This window comes from Sciurus carolinensis, chromosome 8 (genome assembly GCF_902686445.1).
Source record: "Sciurus carolinensis chromosome 8, mSciCar1.2, whole genome shotgun sequence".
NCBI classification, from domain to species: domain Eukaryota; kingdom Metazoa; phylum Chordata; class Mammalia; order Rodentia; family Sciuridae; genus Sciurus; species Sciurus carolinensis.
The window spans coordinates 108312483-108337043 of NC_062220.1; the positions used below are offsets into that span (position 1 = coordinate 108312483).

The following is a 24561-nucleotide window of genomic DNA, read 5'->3' on the forward strand; positions in this document are numbered from 1 at the left end:
GAATTAGTTCATTTTTTCATAACTTTAAGTAAATAACTGAGGTTGAGTAGTTTTATAAAGAAAAGAGGTTTATTTAGCTCACAGTGCTAGAGGTTCAAGGACGTAGTCTGACATCAGCTCAGCTCTGGTGAGAACCTCATGGTGATGGCATTGTAATGGTAGGAGAACATTTGAAAGACAGAGACAGTGTGACCAGTCAGGAAGCCAGGGGAGGTTCCAGGTTTACTGTTTTCATAATAACCCTGTCATGAGAGCTAAGCAAGATCCAATGGAACCTTAATCCTTTTTAAGGTCAGGGCCCCCATCAGCATACTACAGTGATGCAGCCACATCAATGTTCATAGCAGCTCAATTCACAATAGCTAGACTGTGAACCAACTGAGATGCTCTTCAATTAATGAGTGGATAAAGAAACTGTGGTACATATAGACAATGGACTATTACTTAGCCATAAAGAAGAATAAAATCATGTGTTTGCTGGTAAATGGATGGAATTGGAAAATATCATGCTAAGTGAAATAGGCCATGCCCAAAAAACCAAAGTCTGAATGTTTTCCTCTGATAAGTAGATGACCTCCTACTTCTTAAGGGTCCTCCACCTCTTAACACCAGCACACTGAGAACAATGCCTCCAACACATGAACCTTTGGAGTGACACTGCTTTTAAACCATATCTGAACCACAGCAACCACTCAACCTGAGTTGAGGCTGTCACTGATCACTCATGGTAGGATTTTTTGGGAATGATATGTCTAGTCCAAAAACATGCAGAACAGTTGTGCTTCCAGAAAAGCTACTGAGAAATCCCATTGTACTGAAGACGACAGATTTGGGGATTCAGTATGGCCATACCACTTATTTGCCATGAGGTCTTGAGGAGACCACCCACTGATACCAAGCTGAGTATTAAGGTATAATGTGGGGATCACTTACTGTGGGATGGAAATTGAATAGATAATGTGTCTGAAGTGCCTATTGAAACATCAGCCCACAGAAAGTGCTCATCATTTAGGTTTTATGATGACCACTACCTGGAGGCACCTTGGTGATACTTGGAGTTTGCTCAGTTCCCACACTGCCACTTGGTAAGGACACTTATTCTGCCTTTACTCATCTTTAACATCAGGAAATAACAGCTCCAACTTCACAGGGCAGCTTTTTAGGATTAATTGAGCGTGTATACATGGAATGCTCAACAGTGTCTACCATCAGTTTATATTGGGAATTACTGTAGTTTCACTGTAGTTTGTCCCCATCAAGACTCATGGTGAGTCTTAATTCTCCAGTGTAAATACTGCAAGATGCTGTAATAAGTGGGGCCACATGGAAAGCAATTGGGTTATGACCATTCTCACCAAGATTTTAATGCTGGTTTCTCTGAGTAGATTAGTACTCTTGAGAGTGGGTTGATAGAAAAGAGCCAGCCTGGCTCCTCCTCAGTCTCTTATTTCCTATCTCACCATGATTTCTCTCTCTCTCTCTCTCTCTCTCTCTCCTTCTCATACCCCTCCTTTCTCTCTCTCATCATGTGATGTCACTTGCCATGAGGTGTTGCAACCAGGGAGTCCTAACTGGAAGGATGCTGGTGCCATGATGTTTGAACTTTCCAGTCTTCAGAACTGTAAGCTAAATAAACTTCTTTTCTTTATCCAACACTAGGGATTTTGCTATAGCACGGGCAAATAAACTAACACAGGTACTCTACCTCCAAGTGAGAAATCCATATATGTTGGGGATTACGGTGACTCTCAGGACCATTATTGTATGCACTCATCTTGCCAGGAGGAAAACTTGGCCTTCGGGTCCTCAGTCACTCTCCTCCTGGGGAAGAAAAGCAACAGATGAGTCTGTCAGACAACAATGTCCAAGGAATGTACTTCTGTACCTTCTGCCCAGGACTGGACATCTGCCCCATCCCCACCCTGTTATGTTCATAGGTTCTTTGAAGGGACAGGCAGCAGGGCTGCCTACAAGGTGAGTTTTGAGCCAGGCTCTGTAATCCTCTCACCTGAAGGGGAACTCACCACACACATCCCCGGGACTGACATCCAATTCCTGGGACATCCATGATGTTCAGATGGGGGAACCCAACATCATTAGCTGTATAACAAAGGAAAAGAAAGAAAGCAATGCTGTATGACACCGAGAATCTCTTCTTACAGTCATCCATGAAAGAATAGGTGTCCCTTATATTCACAAGTTTCCAGGAAGAGTTTTAAAAAGTACTTGAAATGTCAACTATTTATATAACCTTTGGGCCTTTCCCCAATATGATGTACATGTTTCCATCTCAGCACAAGAAGAGTGAGTCTCATGTTCTGTTTTGGCTTTAGCTGCCTCAAGGCACCCCTTTCTATGAATCGATACCCTCCGCATGCCTGTCTGTTGGGCACTTGGCTTGCTTCCAGGTTTTGGCTGCTATGAATAGCATTGCAATAAACACCCTTGGGCAAGCTGCTTTTTTTTTTTTTTTTCTTTAAAAAAACCCTTCCCTACAACACTGATGTTTTCCTTTCCTTCTTTTAGTGTAGTCAAGGAAGAAAGGATTCACTCAAGTAACCCTAAGCAAATGGGCTCCTGATAGGATATCTGCTTATAACATGAGGCAAAGCTTGTTGGTCTTACTGGTGCTCCTTTTTTTTAAATGTATATAACTTTATTTTATTTAGTTTTGTATGCGGTGCTGAGGATCAAACCCAGTGCCTCACGCCTGCTAGGCAAGTGCTCCACCACTGAGCCACAATTCCAGCCCCCTAAGACATGCTGCTCTTGACTCCTTATATCTCCCTGCCCCTCACTGTACTGGCTATTCCACTTGTGTAGCATGTGCTCCGTGCCTGCCTTTCCTTAGGACTTTGTGGCTCCTTCCACACGGACCAGTTTTTCTACAGTTTTGATTTCCATTGCCAAAATAGTTGCCATAATTCATATTCCTAAGCAGGGCTACCTTCTTAGTCTAACCCAGATTTCTCACAGATCACTGATGAGGCAGGAGGACTGTGTCCTGAAGGGAACTCAATGTAATTTCATCTCCAAATGAAATTTTACGAATTATTCCCAAATCTTAGTGACTAAATCCTGCCACCCTCATATTTGCTCACAATTTTCTGGACCTCTGCTTTAGACTAGATCTAGACAGGTGGTGCTTCTACCAACCTTACTTGTTGTCCCTCCTATGTGGCAAAAGAGCGCAGGAGAGCTGGGGCCTGCCAGGGGCTGCACAGTCTGGGGCTCCAAAGTCAGGACAGCTGCCTGGGCTCCATGTGACTTTGTCTTCCAGTGACTCAGACATCATCTCAAGGTGTGTTCCACTGGGCAAAAGTTGTAAGTTTCTGTGTCACATTTGCTGAGGTCATAGTGGTGACAGCAAGGCAGGAGCCAAGACTAGCATCCATTTGGGAGAGTGATGCTCAGGGGAGCAGCATGTGATTCAGTGAGCTTCAAGATCATTGCTATCACACCACCACGTGCAGGCATGAAGACTTGTGTCTCACTTGAAAAGGGTGCTTTCCATACTTCTTCAAAGGTGTCTCATTTCTGGAACTGGTCACATCATATCTTATAATTAAACCTCACGAACAGCATAATCATATTGCATCTTTTGTCTGCTTTTGTTAAAGGTTTTCATGTCTTTGGTATAAACATTGAGAATCTACCACACACTTTGCAATCCTGCTTTAGTAATTTTTTTTTTATTTTTATAAACCAGGTGCTCTACAAATGGAAGTGGCATAGGTCTCAACTGGTCCCTCCCAGCCATAAGCCTGGTAATAGGTCAGCTGGTAGGTAAGCTGTTCTGGGGTGAGGCGAGGCCAATTCAGAGGTAGAGATTAGTGTGCAGGACATTCATTGGAGGGTATTCTTGGGAACACCTGTGGAAGGGAAGGGAGTAAGTAGAATTGTGTGGGGAAAGAAGTGGAACAGCACTGCAGTCATAGGAGATCTTAGCTGACCCCATGGAGAGCTTTGGTACAATGAGTCTGAGCCTTATTACCATCTCTCCCCACACTGAGCAACTGTTATAGGCAGCTGCCTCCAGTAAGAGGACCTAAGTTTGGGCCAGTCTTTAAGAGAAACTCCAGTGGATGATAGCAGTCACCCCCACTCACAGCAGCTGGAAGAAAGATCCTCTTAGTCAAGAAAGGGGGACTGGGCCACGTGGCCTGACATCCACCTGACTCTATGTATCCATTGCTATAATGAAATTCTTGAAGCTGGGTCTTCTAAAGAAAAGGTTTGTTTTTGTTGTGTTTTGTTTAGCTCATAGTTGAGGAGGTTGAAAGTCCAAGATCAGGCGATCCCTTAGATTCAGCCTCTGATAAGAGCTCCTTTAGCTGTCATAATGCGGCAGATGGCATCATGGTAGGAGAGTGTGTGAAAGAGAGAGGGAGAGGAAGATCATGTGGTAAGATAGGAAGCCAGAGAGCAGGAGGGGACAGCCCATTCTCATGGAAACTAACTCACTTGGTGAGATCAGCCTTATTCCTTTCCAAGGTCAGCACCATCAGTGACCTGATTACCTCCTGCCTCTTAAATGTTCCACTACCTCTTCAGAATGTCACACTGCAAACCAAGCCTCTAACTTGTAAACCCTTGGGGGACACGATCAAACCTGATCTCCTCTTCTGATCGGACATCAATCCTATTGGATTAAGTTCCCACTAATGGCCTCATTTACCTTAATCACCTTGTTAGGAGGCCCATCTCCAAATATTATTACATTGGAGTTATGGCTTCAACATGTGGACTTGGGGGACCTAAGTCAGCCACAGCACCCCAGAGTTCAGTTTCCATGCATAGCTTCTTGGGGTGATGGGTTCCAGTCCTGGCTACATCTGGTCTTTTGCTTTTCTTATCTACTTTTCAGAATTCCTAGGCTTAAATATAAAGATATGGTTATAGAGTAAGAATGTTTTACTTTCCCCTCTATCTAAATAAAGACTTCAGTCCAGTGCTGTGCTGTCTTTCAAAGTGTTCAATTTGATCAAAAGATCTTGGAAACATCCTCCAGGGAGAAGTTTCAGGCAGAGGTCTTCAGCCCTAGCAGGTGCAGCCTCATCCCTTTGATTGTCCTCCACCCTCTCTGCCTTCTTCTTATCACTCATTTCTCTAGGTTCTAGAAGTGTCCTCCCCTCTATCCCACTCCAGCCTAGAGTTTTCGCTGCCCAGAAACCAAGGCTGAGAAATTCTAGAGAGGGAGCCTGGGACTGAGAGAGCATCCAGGAGGGAGAGGTGCCGGCAGTGCCAGGTCATGCCACAAGCAAAGAGAAGTTGTAAAGACAGTTCCCAGGAGAGCAGGTGACTGAGAAGTTCACAAAATCTATGGGTTATCAATGCTCAGGGGAATAGCATACATGAAAATTCCTGGAGACAAATTGTTAAAGAGTGTTTGACTCTGAGGGAAGGTGGGGGAAAAGAGAGCGAGCGAGAGAGAGAATATGGTGGTCTTCCTTCTTACATCCTGTAATACTTCCAGAGGTCAGCCTCTTCCCTTCCCACTGATCATTGCGATCAACAGATTGCCTGAGCTCCAGACTTGTGTCCTCAAGTATTCACCAGACATTTCCACCTGTGTGCCCTGCACACACTTCAAGTTCATGATTATAATTTGGGGGACTTAACCTTCTTTTTCCTTTTGTTACCCACTCACGTGCCAGATACAGAATATGCTGCCCAAGACCACTCAGTAGAGTGATTTTCTCAGAGTTGTCCTCAGACTGGTAGGATCCACCCCCTCCTGCAATCGTGCCAGAAATGCTGATTCTCAGGCCCTGACCACCTGGAGAATCAGGCACTCTGGCGGTGCTGCAGTGACCTGAGCCCAAACCAGTTCTGACATGCTGGCCTTTGAGAACCACCATCTGGGAAATGGGAAGACCCAGGCAGGACTCAGTCCAGACAGAGCTGGGCCTGCCGAGTCCCACAACTTCTGTGCCTCCAACATTTGTACTGTTAGCAGCAGATCTCTTTTTTTAAAAAAACTGGATTTTTTAAATAACAGCTTTATTTTATTTAGTTTTGTGTGTGGTGCTGAGGATCGAATCCAGTGCCTCACAGGTGCTGGGCAAGCACTCCACCAATGAACCACAATCTCAGCCCAGCAATAGATCTTTGTTTCATGTTTATCCTTCCGCTTTGAGCTCTGGGGATCAGGATTCAATCCCACTCACTTTTCACACCAAAACCTGCTTGCTGTCTGGCATGAGTAGAGGCTCAAATGCCTTTTGTTATAATGAACTGCTATTATGAAATTGTTCAAATGATTAACAGTGTCAGAGATGTCCTGATGCAGGGGAAAGACAGGATCATTTCTAGCAGGTCCCTAACTCGGTTGGGCTTTGCAGCTACTCCTGAGGAGAAGCTATCAGTTGACACATTTATATGTACCTTTGTAGAACAGCATCTCCCTGTAGCACTGCTACCTCCTGAATGTTCCAAATGTATTTCTTAGTACAGATTTTATTGATTAAGATTATCTTGGATATTTACTTAAACCACATTATCACTCCTGTAAAAATATTACGTATGCTCTGCAGTTTGTCCTGGCCCCTAAATACCACCGATTGCAGGTATGACATCCATCCCTTGTGCTGCACCTTGGGAAGGTCCCTAAAAGTCTTCACCACACTGAGCTCTGAAGAAATAGCACAAGGCAAGGTTGCCCCCAGAAAATGACTTAGAGGAAATAGGTTTTGGCTTTGCCGTAACAAGATATAGATAGAATTCTCAACATTTTTCTTACTTTGAAGCCATAATAATTCATCCAATGAATAAACTTAACTGCCTACCAACTCTGCTATGATTTATACTGTAAGACCACACCTCTCTTCCTCTTTAGGTGACTGGACTATTGGTAATCACCTGACCCATAGTAGCCCATTCAGAGGCTGGTGAGAGACCAATGAAATGGTCTAGACTGAAACAGTGCCCAGTGTCTTTAATTCTTGCTTTAGAGATTCTATTTGGGAAATATGGAGAGACTGACTTAGTTTGCAGTGAAGGTATCAGGCAAACCAATGTCATGAGATCATATGCTCTTGGAGGATGGACAAGCATTCCCTGACCTACATTTTCAGGTGACCAGAGATTGCTTTCCATCCTCCCAGAGGAGAAAGGAAGCAACAACCCCCTGGAGTACAGTACTTCCCTTCTCCTATGTTGAAATAGGCAGCCTTGCATATCAGCTTGTAGCTTTGCAGTAACTCACTGCCAAGTCCCCGAGCCTCAGAGGCTGAACTTGATGTCCCTAGACAGGAGAAGCAGCTGGTACCATATGTGCTCAGGAGCTTCAAGGAACTAGTTGCCCTCTACTCTGTCCCCTCCAGAATAGGAAGGCCCTGCCCTAGCCCCCACAAGAGCATCCTCTCTTCCCCATGTTAGTGCTACTTGCCCCTACCTGCACTAGTTTATAGCAGTTTCAAACTAAAGTACCTCTCAGTTAAAAACAAAGCTTGCAACAATTATTCTTATTATCCATTTATTCTTATTATCCATTATTCTTATTATCCATTTGTTATTCTTATTATCCATTTGGGGAAAGAAAAAAGTAGTTGACTGAATTCTTCTCATTTTATTCACATTTTGATATCCAAAAACATTACCCTGGTAGGGATTTCTGCTACTTTAAAAAACTGGAAGAAAATAGAAACTTTTACATGGCAATTAATGCATGGAGATAAAATCTGTTAGCTTTAAAAGACTTTGGGAAAATCACTTAGCTTCTTCTCTACCTCATTTTTTATTTCCTGTATAAATTGGCTTTTTTTTTTTTTTTTTTTTTTTTGGTGCTGGGGATTGAACCCAGGGCCTTGTGCTTGCAAGGCAAGCACTCTACCAACTGAGCTATCTCCCCAGCCCCTAAATTGGCATCTTGATGATTTTCTGTTACTATAACAAAATGCCTGAGTCTGAGCATTTGTAAAGAATAAAGGTTTAACTTTATTATAAAATAGCATGTTATATAGATTGCATATTATAAAATATGCTATTTCATAATTTATAATTTACAGTTTTATAATTTATAATTTCAATGCTATTTATATTTTGTTGTAAAATAGCATACTATATAAAGCTGAAAATAAAGTGAATTACATGTGCAATCATAACAATAAATAAGAAACACCCAATTTGTATTTTCTTAGTTTTTGCAAAACACTTCATACTTAGTGTGTTAATGTTAAAAAGGGCCTTCTTATCAATTCTATTGAGTCTTACCACATTGATTCTCAATCTTTGTGGTGAATATTTGTCACATGGGAAGCTTTTAAAATGAAAATTCAGACTCAGTAGGTTTGGGGGTAGGACCTGAGACCTGAAATTTTCAAATGTTCCATGGACCACGCATTGAGTATCAATGTACAGAAATTGCTTTCTCCAATTGCTGTGGTTCAAATGTGTTGACTAAAAGTCCATGTGTTGGCAAATTATTCCTCAGATTTGTAGGTTAATGGTATTTGGAGTTGAGGTCTTTGGGAGTTAATTAGGGTTAAAGGAGGTCATGAGAATGGGTCCCATGATGACATTAGTGTCTTTTTAAGACAAAAAAGAGAGATCCAAGCTGGCATGCTTCCTCTATCTCACCATGTGACACCCTCCACCATGTTACAATGAAGCATGAAGACCCTTACTAGATACTGGCATCAATCTCTTGGACTTCCCAGCCTCTAAAGCCATGAGCTAAAAAAACTTCTATTCTTTATAAATAACCACACTCAGGCATTTTGTTATAGGAATAAAAAACTCTCAAGTCACTAATTTATGGAGGAAATAAAAAATGAAGTTCCAGGAAGCTAAGTGGTTTTCCCACAGTCTCTCAAAGCTCACAGGAAACCATGATTTCAAATGAGTTCTTTCCACTCTGAGCTCAGGGTCTCTGTACAGCATAAAGATGCTTGATATAATGTAATACTGTCCCACTTCACATAGATGATAAAGACTTCAGCCATAGACTTCCTGTTGTCATACTCCTACTCCTGCATGTTTTTAAAAAATATTTTTAGTTGTAGATGGACCAGTGTCTTTATTTGTTTTTTACGTGGTGCTAAGAATCGAATCCAGTGCCTCACATGTGCTAGGCAAGCACTCTACCACTGAGCCACAACCCCAGCCCTCCTGCATGTTTTAAACCCTGTACACCATTCTTACTTGTTTTGTTTTAAGCAGTCAATTATCTCTTAATGAGTATTTGGAGATCAGAAAAAAGCTCTTTTCTACTTATGATGTTATTTTCCATGACTGATGTTCTTCATTCCTTTGTGTGAATGCAGATTTTAATTTTACTATTTTCTGCTGATGACAATTGCTTTGAAAGCTTTTTAAAGTCAGAAAAAATATTTATTCACTTTCATTTCTGAAAAATATTTTCATTACACATGGAATTCTATGGAGGTTTTTTTAACTTTAAGGATAGATTTCACTGTTCCTGGGTTGCATATTTCCAATAAGTCTGATATTGTTTCATGTTTTTTCTCCCTCTTTTAGTTGTTTTGGTGGGAGGGTAAATCTGGTATTCTGGATTGAAATATCCCTTTTATTACTTCTTGGCCACAAGTTGGCATTCTTTCCTCAGTGGTAAGGACCTGTCAGTCCACCTGTAGTCTCGGTATTTGCATCTTCTCTCAAGTACCCAGGAACTACTGATCACTTGTAGGTGGGAGAGGAGAGGTACCACAAGGTCACCTGTCTATGTACCTTTGCTGCTGTGTTTGTGCTGCATACAAAGCTTCCTCTTGATACTTTCAGCTTCCTCTGGTGTACCTACTCATTGGTACATTCACTCGATCACACCAGTAGCATCAAAGATAGAGGTTTATATCTAAAGGACTCAGTCTCCATCATATCCTGCTGCCAGTCACAATGCTCCCATCTAGAAAGAAGACATAAAATCCCTAATTCTTATCCATATGAGATAGATAATTCTTATACAAGTATGTGAAGCTTAGGGAAGACAGTGAGCACCAAAGCATTTGAAAATCTAAAAATTCATTAAACCATGAGGTATTATTTGGCACTTGCATTTTGTATGCTTGTGTCTAACAACTTCAGGTTGTACTTCAGAGTATACAGATAAAACTCTCAATTAGAATTAGGAGGATCTTGAGATGTCTAGAATTTTTGCCCATGAACCACCACTTAGGTCAAGGTTTGGCAGATCCTATCCCTTATGCAATCACGCCTCTTAACACCCTTTAAATATCTCATTCACCACCTGATGCAATAAACCATCCCAAATACTCTCCATCTCAGACTTGGGTCAGAGATGTCTTTAGGAGAATATAGTCCTTGAATGAGAACTTTTCCATCTGCTTAATCTTGAAAATACCCATGCAGTCTTCAGTTGTATTCTTTTAAAATAGTCAGTTCATTTGCTTGCATGTCCTCTACCCATTCATCTGCCTGATTTCTGAAGACATCTGGCCCTGGCCACCTGAGCAGAGACTTATTTACTGATAAAAAGGGGATCTGTTTGCTTTATACCTCAGGAAGGAAAGACTCCTGCTTACATTTTTCTTCAAGGACTGGTTTTCGTGTTGTCTCTTAGCAGTTTGGAGTTTGATGCCTTCTTTCAGGCAGTAGGTATGGTAATAAAGCACTTCCTTTGGAGTGCTCCTCTTCCCAAGCCTACTCACTCTCTACTCTCCCACTCTGCTATTCTAGATTAGCTGGCTTGCCTGTGCTCCCACTGGTCCTTTAAGTTTCTCTTCTTGTTTTGGTTTTATGTGCATTTTGTATCCTTATTTGATCTTTCATGAGCAGATAACAACGAATTGAAGTCCCATACTTCTTATGTTTCAGTTTATCCTCATAATAGCTCCTATGGTATTTGCCATTAAGGATGAGATGTGGGGGAGGTTCACCCAAAGCTCCTGTGTTAATATGGAAGCAAACAATTAGACTACGAGAGCTGTGACCTAATCAGTCCATACTAGTTGGAATGGACTGGGTGGTAACTGTGGGCAGGTGGGGCATGAGTGGAGGAGGGTTGCAAATGACCTGTGGCCCCTTTGCTCCCTCTGTCTCTGCTCCCTGGCTATCCTGAGCAGCTTTCCACTGCCACACCCATCTACCCATAATGTGATGCTTCACCTTAGATCAGAGCAATGGAGTCTGCCATACATGGACTGAAACCTCTAATAGCATGAGCCCCAAATAAACTTTTCCTCCTCTAAGTTGTTCTTGTTGGATATTTTGGTCATGGCATTACAAAGCTGACAAAACACAGCTGTTTTGTGAATTTTAATGCTGTTATTTGGTGCATACATATTTGTCACAGATCTTATTATATACTGCTCACTTAAGATTGAAAGGGACCTTCTTTGTCACATTTTTTTCTTTGCAAATGGAAATAATTATCATAGAAATAAATTATCAACCAGATTTCATAATTGTTGAAACTAGTTGAAAGGGCTTTAGATATCCATTGTTCTGTTCTTTTGACTTTTCTGAAGACCTGAAAATTTTAAAATTGAAAAGTTAGTATTTGGGAGAATAGCAGTGTGAAAGTCACTCAAAGTTTATGTTCAACATATGTTAATTCTGGTTTGTAGGATGTGGTAGAAGATAAACAAAAGACCTGAATTCAAATCCCAGCTTTCATCACTTTAGGCAAATCACTGACCTCTTGAATCTGGTTCTTCACCTGTAAGATGATAGATGTTTTGAGGAATTGTTATGAAAATTAGACGTATTAATGTACATGAAGTGACTTAGAATATATTTTAATTTTTAAAAATTACTATTTTTGCCAAATACCAGTGCATGTATTTGGCAACATAGCACTTACTATGTGCCAGATACTATTCTAAGAACTTTTCAAATATTAGCTCAAGTAATTCTCATAACAATCACTGCATAGTACTGTGGCGATCTCCATTTTACTCATGAGGAAATACACACAAGCGATAATTACTTTACCCAAAGTCAGACAGCTGATAATTTGAAAAGACTGGATCCAAATCCAAGCAGTTTGACTCAGGAATTCTAGCTTTGATCTGCTATGCCTCAGCATAAATATCAGAGAAGAAACATCCTATTATTGGGTAGGGGAGTCTGCTATGTAGTATTATTGATTCACTGGGATCATTTTGATGTAATTTAAATGTGCATTTTAGATTTTTTTTCAGAATATTCCATCAATAACACAGCTTCTCTGACAATTCTGGCAAGTAAATAAATAAAATTAAATAAATACACCTAGTCGCAAAGAAAACAAAACACAGCACTATGAAACAATATCAACACAGCCTTCCTGATGGATGAAAATCTGGATGTAGGTCAGCTAAAAATTCTCTTCCCCCAAATTATCATAAGACAAACAGTTTCCAGTGGGCAGGTAAAAGCCACTGACTACTGAAGCATACCTTTACAGATCCATCTATCAGCATGTTGGAATAGGTGTCTGCAAGGCAGGAGAAGATGAAGAGGATGGGCAATGTTTTAGTCAACTTTTTTCATTGCTGTGACCCAAAGATCCAACAAGAACAATTTTGGGGGAAGAAAAGTTTATTTGGGGTTCACAGTTTCAGAGGTCTTAGTCCATAGACAGCTGGCTTGTTCCTCAGGGCTAAAGTGACATTAAGGCAGAAGAGTTTGACAGATGGTTGTAGCTTAAGACACCACACCAAGAAGCACAGAGAGACCAAACTTAGGTCACAAAATATATACCCCAAAGGCATGTCCCCAGGGAGCCACCTCCTCTAGCCACACCCTCCCTATCTACAAGTTAATCCCCTGCTCAGGGGATTAGTGCACTCATTAGGTTAAACCTCTTATAACCAAGCATTTCACCTCTAACTTCTCTTGCATTGTTTCACACATGAGCTTTTGGGAAACACCACGTATCTAAACCATAACAGGCAATTAGGAAACTCAGGCTAAAGGATCTTTTCTGTGAATCAGCTCCTTTGAGCCTCAGGTAAATCCAGGAATCATGTGAAAAGTAGGTACCACCACCATGTCCTTGCTCCCTGAAGGAGAAATTAAAGAGATACATACAATCAGAAGTGTTGGTATGTGCCTGCTAATAAACTGTGATACATATTGCTGTGGTTTTAATGTGTCCCCCAAATTTCATGTGTTGAAAACTTGATCTCAAATTCATGTTATTAGAAGTCAAGCCTTTGTGAGGTAATTAGGATTAGATGAAGTCACAATATTGGGGCCTCCATCATGGTATTAATGACTTTATAAGAAGAAAATGGGAAACCTGAGCTCTCATGCTTGCTCTTTGTTGCTATGCGGTACATTCTGCCATGTTATGATGCAGCAAGAAGGCCCTCATTGGGTAGTGAACAGATACTGGAGCCTTGTTCTTCAACTTCCCAGCCTCCAGAACCATCAGATAAATAAAGCTCTATTCTTTATAAATTACCTAGTCTCGGACATTTTCTTATAGGAATACAAAAACAGACTTAGACACATATTCCACCCAAAGATTATGAAAGAGGAGGAATTGCCTTGACTATCTTAATAGGGAAAGTTCTTTTCGAGCTATAGAAGACAAGTCATCTGGGGATACTTGTCATACCATGTCCAGCTAGATGAAAAAAACCGACTGCTTATGGGTACACTTAGTTTTAAAGGGTGTCAGACTGTTTGACTAACAAACTCCAAAAAGGGCTTTTGAGCCTATGGTAAGTTAGCATGAGATCATGCAACTGTTAAAATATAATAGAAGAGCTAAGATAGTACCTTCACTGACAAGCACACAAATGACCAGTGTCATATACCACCTTTATTTGCAGACAGGCTTGTCCTTCAGCCTGCTCAGGCTGTTGTCTGATGTTAGCACTGGGATCAGCTTTAGAAAAAGCTGAACAGGTTAGAAGATTCATTGGTTATAACTATTGAAAGGGAGACAAAACGATTTGGAGTCTGTAATTTTCCCACCCACATTAGGTTATTTGGATAAAACTCTGCTGTCATAGCCGGACTGAATTCACTAAAAATAAAGTATGTCTGAGACTACTTCCTCAGGTTTGGTCACTGGCTCCCTATGAGAAACAGCAGAGAAGTTTGGGGTCCTTTACTAAATGCAGCCCCATTTCAGAAAGTGTTAGCTTTTGTTGAAATTTATTGCAGGAGATTTATCGACTCGTGAGATAAATATTGACCAAGTCAAAGTCAAGGTTATTACTTATCTTCAGGAATAATAAATCTTGGTGTTCTTAGTGACACAAAGTCAATATGTACTTTGCTGCATAAATTCCAAACGAAGAGTTTCATTGAAACATCTGTAAATCTCTCCATCATGACCATGAGCATAGCTTTTTAAAATTTACTATTAAAGAAAGAAGGATACCCAAGCCTGGTGGAAACATCTACTGTTCACCTCTATGAATTGAACCTGGCAGTCCCATTTTCACTGTGAGGAATCTCTGATTCATTCACCAGAAATATAGTCCACTTGTCGTGAGTTGATCCCTATTGTCATGGATACCGAGTCAGAAGAGTCAAAATTTTTCTCATTCTAAGGAAGAGGCAAAATAAACTCATGGATTACTGACAACTGGTAAATTTCAGAATTAAAAAGAAGTTACTTTTTACCTATATAAAGGATGGATTCTAGCAAAATTGAAGGAAGAAAAAGAAAAAGGAAAAGAAAACAGAATCTTGGCATGTAGCAAGGTTTCAGCTTCTAGCATTTGTCCACCTTTTCAGTTTTAACCCATCTGCAAGCATTCATTAGTCACTAGAGTAACTAGGGTACAAACTTGACTTGGTAAAACTAGCTGGGGACACAGAAAAATGGGAAACCCTCGAATCTGAGCCCAAGAAGCACTTCTCCAGAGAGATTTGGGAGTGGGCAGTCTGCAAGGACCTGTTTTATCAGGGCCCACAATGGCAATCTCCTGCCTGAATCTGGGTCCCACAGTTTTTGGTTTCCAGGAATGAAGGTAGCTGCAGCTGTGCAGCTGTGCAGCTGTTTGATTGCATCATGCCTGGCCTCCTCTACAAAATCTTCGCCTTGGAATGGGATCCCTATTCCCTGGTGCTACCCTGTTATCTCACCTACAGTACTAAGCTGCTAAGTGGTGTCTTATCATTCATTCTCTATTTTTAAATTTTTTATTTTATTAATTTATTTATTGCAGTGCTGGGGATTGAACTCAGGGCTTTAAGCATGCTAAGCAATTACTCTTTTTAAATTTTTTTTATAGTTGTAGATGGACACAATACCTTTTTTTAAATTTATTTTTACATGGTGCTGAGGATTGAACCCAGTGCCTCACACATGCCAGGCAAGCAGCCTCCCACTGAGCCTCAACTCCAGCCCAGCAATTACTCTGAGTTATACCCCCAGTCCTCTGGTTCATTCTTAACATGGCAGCCACAGCACCTAGCACAGTTTAAGCTTGGTCATACCATTCTTCTGCTCAACCTCCTCTGATGACTTCCCATCTGCATTTGTTTCTTAGGGGCTATGCCAACAATATACAATCTGCCCCTCACATCTGCAGGTTCCACAGCCATAAATTCAACCCCTGTGGATGAAAAATATTTGGAAACAAATTTCAAGAAACTTTCAAAAAGCAAAACTTGAAGTTTCCCTGCATCAAGCACCATGATGAATCCAGCAGAATAAAGGGATGTGTATACATACTTTGATGTAGCCTCCCACCATGAAAGAGAAAATGTTATGCTGTTGAATCATACTATGTAGTTAGACCTACTGTGGTTGCATCTGTATAACTTGAACTGACTTTTTTTTTTTTTTTTTGGTCATTATTTCCTAAATAAAACAGTATAAGAATGATTTACATTGTATTAAGTATCATATGTAATCTAGAGATAATTTATAGTACAGAGAAGGATGTGGGTAGGCTATATGCAAATATTGCTCCATTTTATATAAGAAATTGAGTATCCTCAGAGTTTGGAATTCACAAATTGGGCAGTTTAAAACAAGAGAAATTTATTCTCTCACAGTATGAGACTGAAACTCTAAAACCAAGGAATTGGCGGGGCTAGGCTCCCCAAAAAATCTCTTGGGAAGAATCCTTCCCTATCTCTTCCTAGCTTCTGGTGGTTCCAGCTTCCAGCCATCTGGGGCATGTAACTGCATCTCTCTAGTTCTGCTTCTTTTGCCACATGGATTTTTTCTGCACATGTGTCTGATGTAACAACCTCTCATAAGAACACCAGTCATTGGACTTAGGACCTTTCCTATAAGTATGACCTCATCTTAATTACTATGCAAAGACCCTAATTCCAAGTAAGGTCACATTCACAGATGCCAGAGGGTTGAACCTGTCTTTGGGAGCAGGGTCACGGTCCCACCCACCACATCATCTTCCTCAGAATGTTGCTGGACCTGTGGTCCCTTACCTCTGGGGTCCCAATCCACTGACTTCTTCCTCCTTCCCAGTGTTGTCTCTGCTGCTGTCCCTACTGCTCACTGTTGCAACCATTCTTTCTGTTTTGTGAGCAGACCAGACTCCTCTCTGTCCTCCAAGCCTGCCTCTTGCTTTTCCCCTTCTGCCTGGAATCTGTCCTCAAAAGGCTGATTTCTCTTCCTTCAGGGCTTTGTTCAGAGAGCCTTCCTTGGCTACACAGAGGGAATACACTTCCACTTCCTCTTTGGAGTATTCCTCTGGAAGCTTCACCCCCACCTGAGATGACTTTTTCAACTCATTTTCTTATTTATTACTTCTGTCCTCTACAAGAATGTAAGTTTCTGCAGAGTAGGGACCTTTCCTGTCTTGGTCCTTCTTTATGAACCACTGCCAGAGAGAGCAGACCCCTACCTAATATTTATTGAATGAAAGAATGCTGCTGCTTCTACCACAACCCTGAGGAGCGGCCATTTTTCAATCTTCATGGTGACCTCTTTATCAGGAAACTTGGCTCTAATTCTCCTTCTCCTCCTCCTCCTCTTTTGCTGGTACTGGGAACTGAACCTAGGGGGCGCTTTACCATTGAGCTACATCCTCAGCCATTTTTATTTTTTCTTTTGAGTGTCTTGCTAAGTTGCTGAAGTTCTTGCTAAATTGCTGAGACGGGCCTTAAACTTCCGATCCTCTTTCTTCCACCTCCCAAGTTGCTGGATTACAGGAGTGTGCCACCATGCCTGGCATTAACTAATTCTTGGTGACACTTACCATGACACACTTTTGCTTTGTGCCTATCATTTAGAATAAATTCAGTCTTGCTGAAGTGTTATGAACTGCAGGTTTTAAGGAAATTCAGGCAGTTCATATACACCCTTCTTTTTTTTTTAGCATTAAATATTCTATTGTAGAGAAAATATATTGAGACTTTTTATTTGCTTTTTGCTTATTTAAAAACTTTTTAGAATTGACTTCACTTTTTAGTCTGTTACACTTCTGTGAATATAGTGCCTTTCTGGAGTTTTTATTCTTCTCAAATCACAAAACCTCACAGGATCTAGAAGAACTCATTCAAAGAAAAGAATTTCCTGAGCTTTATTTCTTAGGACACCTCACATTTACTCAATGGAGCTGGCTTTACAGAGCTGCCTAGGTTTGAGTGATGTGCCTGTTGCTTGCTGGCTTGATCACTTGATGCCAATGGAAAAGAATCATTGTCCTCAATACAGACAGAGGTACTGCAAAGACCCCAGTTTTGTCACCTCATGTCCCACTTCCTCTTCTTCCCAAAAATGGAGTTCCTATACTCCAGGGGTAATTTGACCAACAGTTTCTTTTGGGTCCTTACAATTGTGTTTTTCAATCTCTCTGGACCTCAGTGTCTTTATCTATACCTGAGGCACTATGGGTTGTCTCCTATGAGACCATTGTTGAAACTTGATAGCCATTGTGGTGGTGTTGGGATGCAGGGCCATTAGGAGATGAGCAGGCCATGAAGGGGGATTAATGTCTTTCTCACAGGTGTGAGTTTATTCTTGCCAGAAGGGGTTATTATAAAGCAAGTCTGTCACTCTTATTTTCAGTCTCCCCCTTGAAACTTCTTGCCCTTCCAACTTCACCAGTTATGAAGGTGTGTGGTAAGGCACACATCCCTTACCAGATATGGTTGCCTGATCTTGGATGTCTCAGCTTCCAAAACTGTGATCTTAAATAAACTCTTTTCTTCTATAAGTTACCCGTCTCAGGTATTCTGTTATAGCAATAAAAAATGGAATAAGACAAGGGTTCAGCAAATCTTTTACATAAGTTAGTAAATAGTTAGCCCTTGCAATCCATATAGGCACACCCACCCATAGGAAAGCAGTCATAGTTGATATATAAACAAATGGGCAAAGGCATGTTTCAATAAAACTTTATTTATGGGTCCCCAAACTTGAATTAGGTATAATTTTTATATGTTCCACAATATTCTTCATTTTATTTTTTTCAACCATTTAAACATGTAACAACCACTTTAGCTCACGGCCAAATGAAAACAGGTGATAGTTAGGTTTGGCCTGTGAGCCTGCTCTACTGGAGAAAAAGGGAACAACTATACAACGTGACTCAGAGAATTAGTGAGTATAAGTTTTAACTAATAACCCAAGGCATGTCCCTTGGTAGTCATATAATAATGGTACTCATTGATCTCTATCACATAGGAAAACTGGTGCTTTTCATTACATAAACCAGGATATTGAAGCCCAGCACAATTTTCATCTGTATAAGTTTAGATCTGCTGCTGTAACACCTATTCCTCACCTAAAACCCTGAGTAGTTTTCTTTCAACTGATGATTGACACTGATTGACACTGAAGAACTTGTTATCCTTTTTATACATACCTTCACTTAATTTTACTTCATGGTCTTTGCTCTCCCTTCCCCAGTTATCTCTTTTCCAGGATGTCAGTGTTTCTCTTAGAAATTGCTAGTATAGCTAGTACTTCTCTTAGAAATTGCTAGTCCCTGATTAAACAGGGACTAGGACAGCTTAAAGTTGGAAAGTCCCACTCTTGGGAAAGCTAAGAAGAAGGGAATTATATAAAAGATAAGCACTGTGAGTTGTGGAGACATGAACATATCACTGTCCTAAGTATGCACAGGAGAAAAAATAACACAGAAATATTACCACTTCCTTGAAAGTATGCTTTGCAGAGTTAAAGATTACAGATTTTAGGTTTCAGAACCAAACTACTCAAGTTCTAATCTCATCTCAACTCTTTGCCAGAAAGATGTTACTATAGGGGGCCACATGAGCTCAGGCCTGATAGTTTCCTTTGCACAATTAGGATAATAGTCATAACAGTATGTGCTCACAAAGCTGTTAAGATTTCCAAAGTTATTATATGCATATCTCTTGGATCTGTACATAGTGTGGAACATTTAACAAATATTAGCTAATTTCTTAAGTCAACTTTTTATTTTGGAATAATTTTATTTATAGAAAAATTGTGAAGGTAATACAGGGAGTTGCCATAAACCCTTCAGTTAGTTTCCTTTCATTGTTAACACCTTACATAACCCTAGTACATTTGTCACAACTAGGAAATTAACATTGATAGATACTGTTAATTAAAATCCACACTTTATTTGCCTTTCTCCAATTTTTCTACTCATCCTTTTTTTTCTTTCCAGAATCTTATCCGGGATCACAGAATCTTCACATCTCCTATTTCCTTCACTCTATGGCAGTTTCTTGGGTATTCTTTAATTTCATCATCCTTTTCATGAAGCACACTAGTCAGATATTTTGTAAGATTTCCATTAATATGAGTTGGCTCATGCTTTTTTTTTTTTTTCTGTATTGGGATTCAACTTAGGGGAACTCTACTGTTGAGCTATATCTACAGTCCTTTTAATTTTATGTTGAGATGGGGTCTGGCTAAGTGGTCCAGGCTGCCCTTGCACTTGTGATCCTCCTGCTTCAGCCTCCCAAATCACTGGGATTATAGTCCTGTGTCATCATGTCCAGTTGGCTAATGCTTTTTCATGATGAGGTTGGGGTTTCGTTTTGGGGAATGAATACCACAGAGGTGAAATGCGCTCCTCATCGCATCATGTCAGAGGTACATGAGCTCAGCATGACTCATTGCTGGTGGAGTTAACCTTGATCCCTTGGTTATGGTGGTGTCTGCCAGATTTCTCTACTATCAAGTTGCTTGTTTTCTCTTTCCCAATTCCATAGAAAGTGAGTCCTTAGGTCTCTCCCACACTCCAAAGGAGAGGAAATAATCTTTACCACCTGGAGGGGAGGAGACTTTGCAGATATTCCCCTGTATTATTTATCCCATCTTATTTATTTAATCTTTTGTATATATCAGTCTAGACTTATGGATTGCTGCAACTTTGGCCACTGGGTGCTCTTTCTTTCTTTTTTTTTTTTGAACCCTGGGCCTAGTGTATGTTAGGCAAGCATTCCACCACTGAGCTACATTCGCGGCCCTTCCTATGTCCTCTTAAATTACTTTTTTTATTTTTTAAAGCAGCCCTTACTTTTGGTGTCATGAGATGCTCCAGGCTGATCTGGAATTTCCGCTAATATACTTATGAATACAATCATAGGATTATAGGAGGATACATGAGCTAAGGGCCTTTTATCATTTGCCCTGTCTGGAGCCCACTTTCCCTTGGATGCCCATCAGTGCACAACTTCCTGCAGGCCACAACAGAAGGGGTTGGCACACACAACTTCTGTTCCCAGCTGGATCTGATGGGGGCAGTATCAATGCTGAAAAGAAGTTGCTCTTTTCCTGAGTTGATAACTGAAGGTTGCTGGTTACCATCTTCCTAACTAATGGGGGAACTTGTCTGCAGAAGAAGTCAATACAATGGGAGGCAGAGCTGACCTAGAGAGACAGAGACCTGCCTATAATATTTGACCTTCTGTTCAGTTCTACTTGACATTCTTATGAAGTCTCACCTATTAAAGCCAAGATGTTCCCTTTGCTTTTTAAGCTTACCAAGTGTAGCACTTATCTGAGGTACCCTGTATAGGAAAACAACCCTCTGCCAACCTCTCCCTTTGTAGTCACTTCAATGGACACCACACCACGGTTCTCGCACTTGCTCACACATGGACACAATCATTTTGCTTATAGACTGAATAAAGCTTTAAAGGCACTTCAGAAAGCTGCCTTTTTTTTTCTTTTTGTGGTGCTGGGGATTGAACCCAGGGCTGTACACACAAGGCAAGCACTCTACCAACTGAGCTATATCCCTAAGAAAGTTGTCTTTGAAATGTAGTAATCACCCCATCTTACACTTTATGTAAATATACATTCACTATATCAGATTTGTTTCAAATAATGTAACTTTTTAATAGTTCCTTTTAATAATTTTAAAACAATAACACTACCTAATGCTCATGAAGACATGATGGAGCACATGTATTCACATATTATAGGAAACAGAGTTAGAGGTCATACAAATCAATATCCATAAGATTATGGATATTTTGATCCAGTAATCTCACTTGGGGATATAATCCAAAGAACTAATCCAAAACAGATAGAGTCATAAGTACAAAAATGATCCTTATAATCTGATAATTTAGTAAAGATGGAGACAGTCAAAATGTTCTACCATAGGGACTTGTTGGAAAAAATAATTAAATCTGAACTCTAAAATATAATGTGATTTTTAGATATTGGGAATATGAAGATCCTCAAGCAAGATAAAGATGTTCCTTATGGAGGCTGCATGAGCTGGCATGAGTCGTCATGCCTTAGAAGAAGGGGACGAAGCCCCAGGAATTTGTGGACACAGGAAAGTTCGTTTGAGCACAAAGTGAGAAGGCTGCTGCCTATAAGCCAGGAAGAGAATCTTCACCAGGCTCCAGCCACGCCGGCTCCTCGATCTTGGACTTCCTGCTTCCAAACTGTGACAATATGCATTTCTGTTGTTTTAGGCACACAGCCTGTGGGATTCTCTTATGGAATCCTGAGTTGATGAATACAGGGGCAGAGAGGTATGAGCCTAGGATATCCTTACAAATGAGAAACACTGAAAATAATTGACATAGCAGTGATCTCTACTAAAGAGGGTGAAATAAAAAAAAAAAACCGCAAAGAAACAGAATGGCAGAATACAGGTTGATATAATAAGTAGCAGATACTTTCAATTCTCTTTTCCTAGCTTTATGCTATTCTAATTGTTTAGGGGGGTTACTTTTTTATTTGTTTCTTTTTAGATATGCATGACAGTAGAATGTATTTTGACATATCAAGGAATATAACTTCCCATTCTTGTGGTTGTACATTATGTGACTTTAGACTGGTTGTGGTGTATTCATATATGAACAGGAAATTTATGTCCTATTCATTCTACTGTCTTTCCCATTCCCATCCCCCCTCACTTCCCCCTCATTACCCACCTTCCAATCTGGTGAGTCTCCACTCCCCTCCCCTGCCTATTATGAATCAGCATCCAAATATCAGAGAGAACATCAGGCCTTTGGTCTTTTGGTTTTTTTTGATTAATAAATAATGTTTATTTCACTTAGCATGATCGTCTCCAGTTACATCCATTTACCAGCAAATGCCATAATTTCATTCTTCTTTATGACTGAGTAATATTCTATTCTGTATATGTACCACATTTTCTTTATCCATTCATCAATCTTTTTTTTTATTGTAAACAAATGGGATACATGTTGTTTCTCTGTTTGTACATAGAGTAAAGGCATACCATTTGTGTAATCATAAATTTACATAGGGTGATGTTGGTTGATTCATTCTGTTATTTTTCCCCTTCCCCCCACCCCTCCCATCCCTCTTCTCCCTCTATACAGTCCTTCCTTCCCCCATTCTTGCCCCCCTCCCTAACCCTCACTCTAACCCTAAAACTAACCCCTCCCACACACCATTATGTATCATAATCCACTTATCAACGAGATCATTCTTCCTTTGGTTTTTTGAGATTGGCTTATCTCACTTAGCATGATATTCTCCAATTTTGTCCATTTGCCTGCAAATGCCATAATTTTATCATTCTTTGTGGCTGAGTAATATTCCATTGTATATATATGCCACAGTTTCTTTATCCATTCATCAACTGAAGGGCATCTAGGTTGGTTCCACAATCTGGCTATGGTGAATTGAGCAGCAATGAACATTGATGTGGCTGTATCTCTGTAGTATGCTGATTTTAAGTCCTTTGGGTATAGGCCAAGGAGTGGGATAGCTGGGTCAAATGGTAGTTCCATTCCAAATTTTCTAAGGAATCTCCATACTGCCTTCCAGAGTGGCTGCACTAATTTGCAACCCCACCAGCAATGTATGAGTGTACCTTTTTCCCCCACATCCTTGCCAACACCTGTTGTTGCTTGTATTCTTGATAATCGCAACAGCTTAATTCATAATAGTTAAGCTATGGAACCAACCTAAGTACCTTTCAACAGATGAATGGATAAAGAAAAAGTGGTACATATGCTATTCGTTTTTAAAAGACTATTTTGTTGAAATAGCTCACATGTTATGAAATTCACCCTTTCAGAGGGTACCTACCATTTGGTTGGAGTTTTACTATTCTCACAAAGTTGTGCAACTCTTACCATTACCACCATGTCTTCACTCGAAAAGGAAACCCTGTGCCCATTAGCACTCTCCCCCTGTCTTCCCCTCCTCCCAGTCCATGGACACTCCTTGTCTACTTTTGGTCTTCAGGGTTTTGCTGATTCTGGATATGTCATATAAATGGAATAACACAATCTCTCAGGTCTGTCTCCTGAAATTATGGCATCTTCTGGCTGGAGGTTTGTCTCTCTATGTTGTCCCCTGGAGACTCTGCCAAGGCTGGGGCAGTTTTAGGACTTGCCTAGTTTATTTCATGACTCCTGGTGACCACTGACCTCCATTAAATGGTATCTTATATCTTAGAAACTGATGTTGCTTAATTTTCTGTTTTGTTTTTTGTTTTTTTCAGCTAAGGTGATAAATATGAGGACCTGTCACTCTATGTTTACCCAAAGTGGGATCCCCTGTACCCATTTTATATTTTGTGTTTCACATGACATCCTTGTTTGAATATTGGGTCCTGTGGACAGACAACATTTCACAAACTTGTGACTGAGAGCAGTGATCAAAGAAAAGGAAGGAGGAAGACTGCAGAGACGTAGGATTTACTGTAAACAGTCCATACCAGAAAACTCAGTTGCAACTTATCAAAACGTCAATTTTTCCTCAGAACTTTCTCCTTGAGAAACACTTTCTGGATGGAGTCTTCCTGCAAATGTCTATACATCCTTCATATTAATCCTTCCATCTTTGTAATCATTTTGTTATACTCTGCTATCTTGTATATATTTGTTATTGCTCATATTAGAATTATTTTTAGCTTCATCTTTCTCATAAGTAACTGCAAACACCATGAGGCCAAGAGAAAATTCTATGACTTTATCTCAGATTTAACATAATTCCTGGCTCCTGAATGTTCTATCCAAATTTGTTGTACCAAACCAACTATATAGTCTCTTTTACTTCATTAGTCGAGTCCATTATGTAAACGAGATGGTTTTCTCTTTTTTAAGAGGGAAGAAAAAGAAAGTTAAAGAAGTTCAAAGATTTTGCCTAAGATGAATAGTTAGGAAATTGGAGAGCACAGCTTGGGACCCAGCCATGAATCTAGGCTCAGTTGCATTTCTGGAATAGTACTCTGCAACAGAACCTTCTGTGGTGATGAAAATGTTCCAAATTTA

The 24561-nt window shown here is 40.3% G+C and overlaps 1 long non-coding RNA gene across 2 annotated transcripts in view; it reads left to right on the forward strand.

Annotated features, from left to right (window-relative positions):
- Positions 1-24244, forward strand: part of LOC124990260 (uncharacterized) — a 34652-nt gene extending 10408 nt beyond the window's left edge. Inside the window, exons 3-5 of one of the 2 annotated variants that reach the window (XR_007109724.1) lie at positions 1549-1621; positions 21511-21834; positions 23790-24244. This is a non-coding gene — a long non-coding RNA (uncharacterized LOC124990260). Of the gene's footprint in view, positions 1-1548; positions 1622-21510; positions 22348-23789 lie in introns of those variants that run through there. The other variant, XR_007109723.1, reaches the window with a different exon arrangement.
- The last annotated feature ends 317 nt before the right edge of the window (positions 24245-24561 follow it).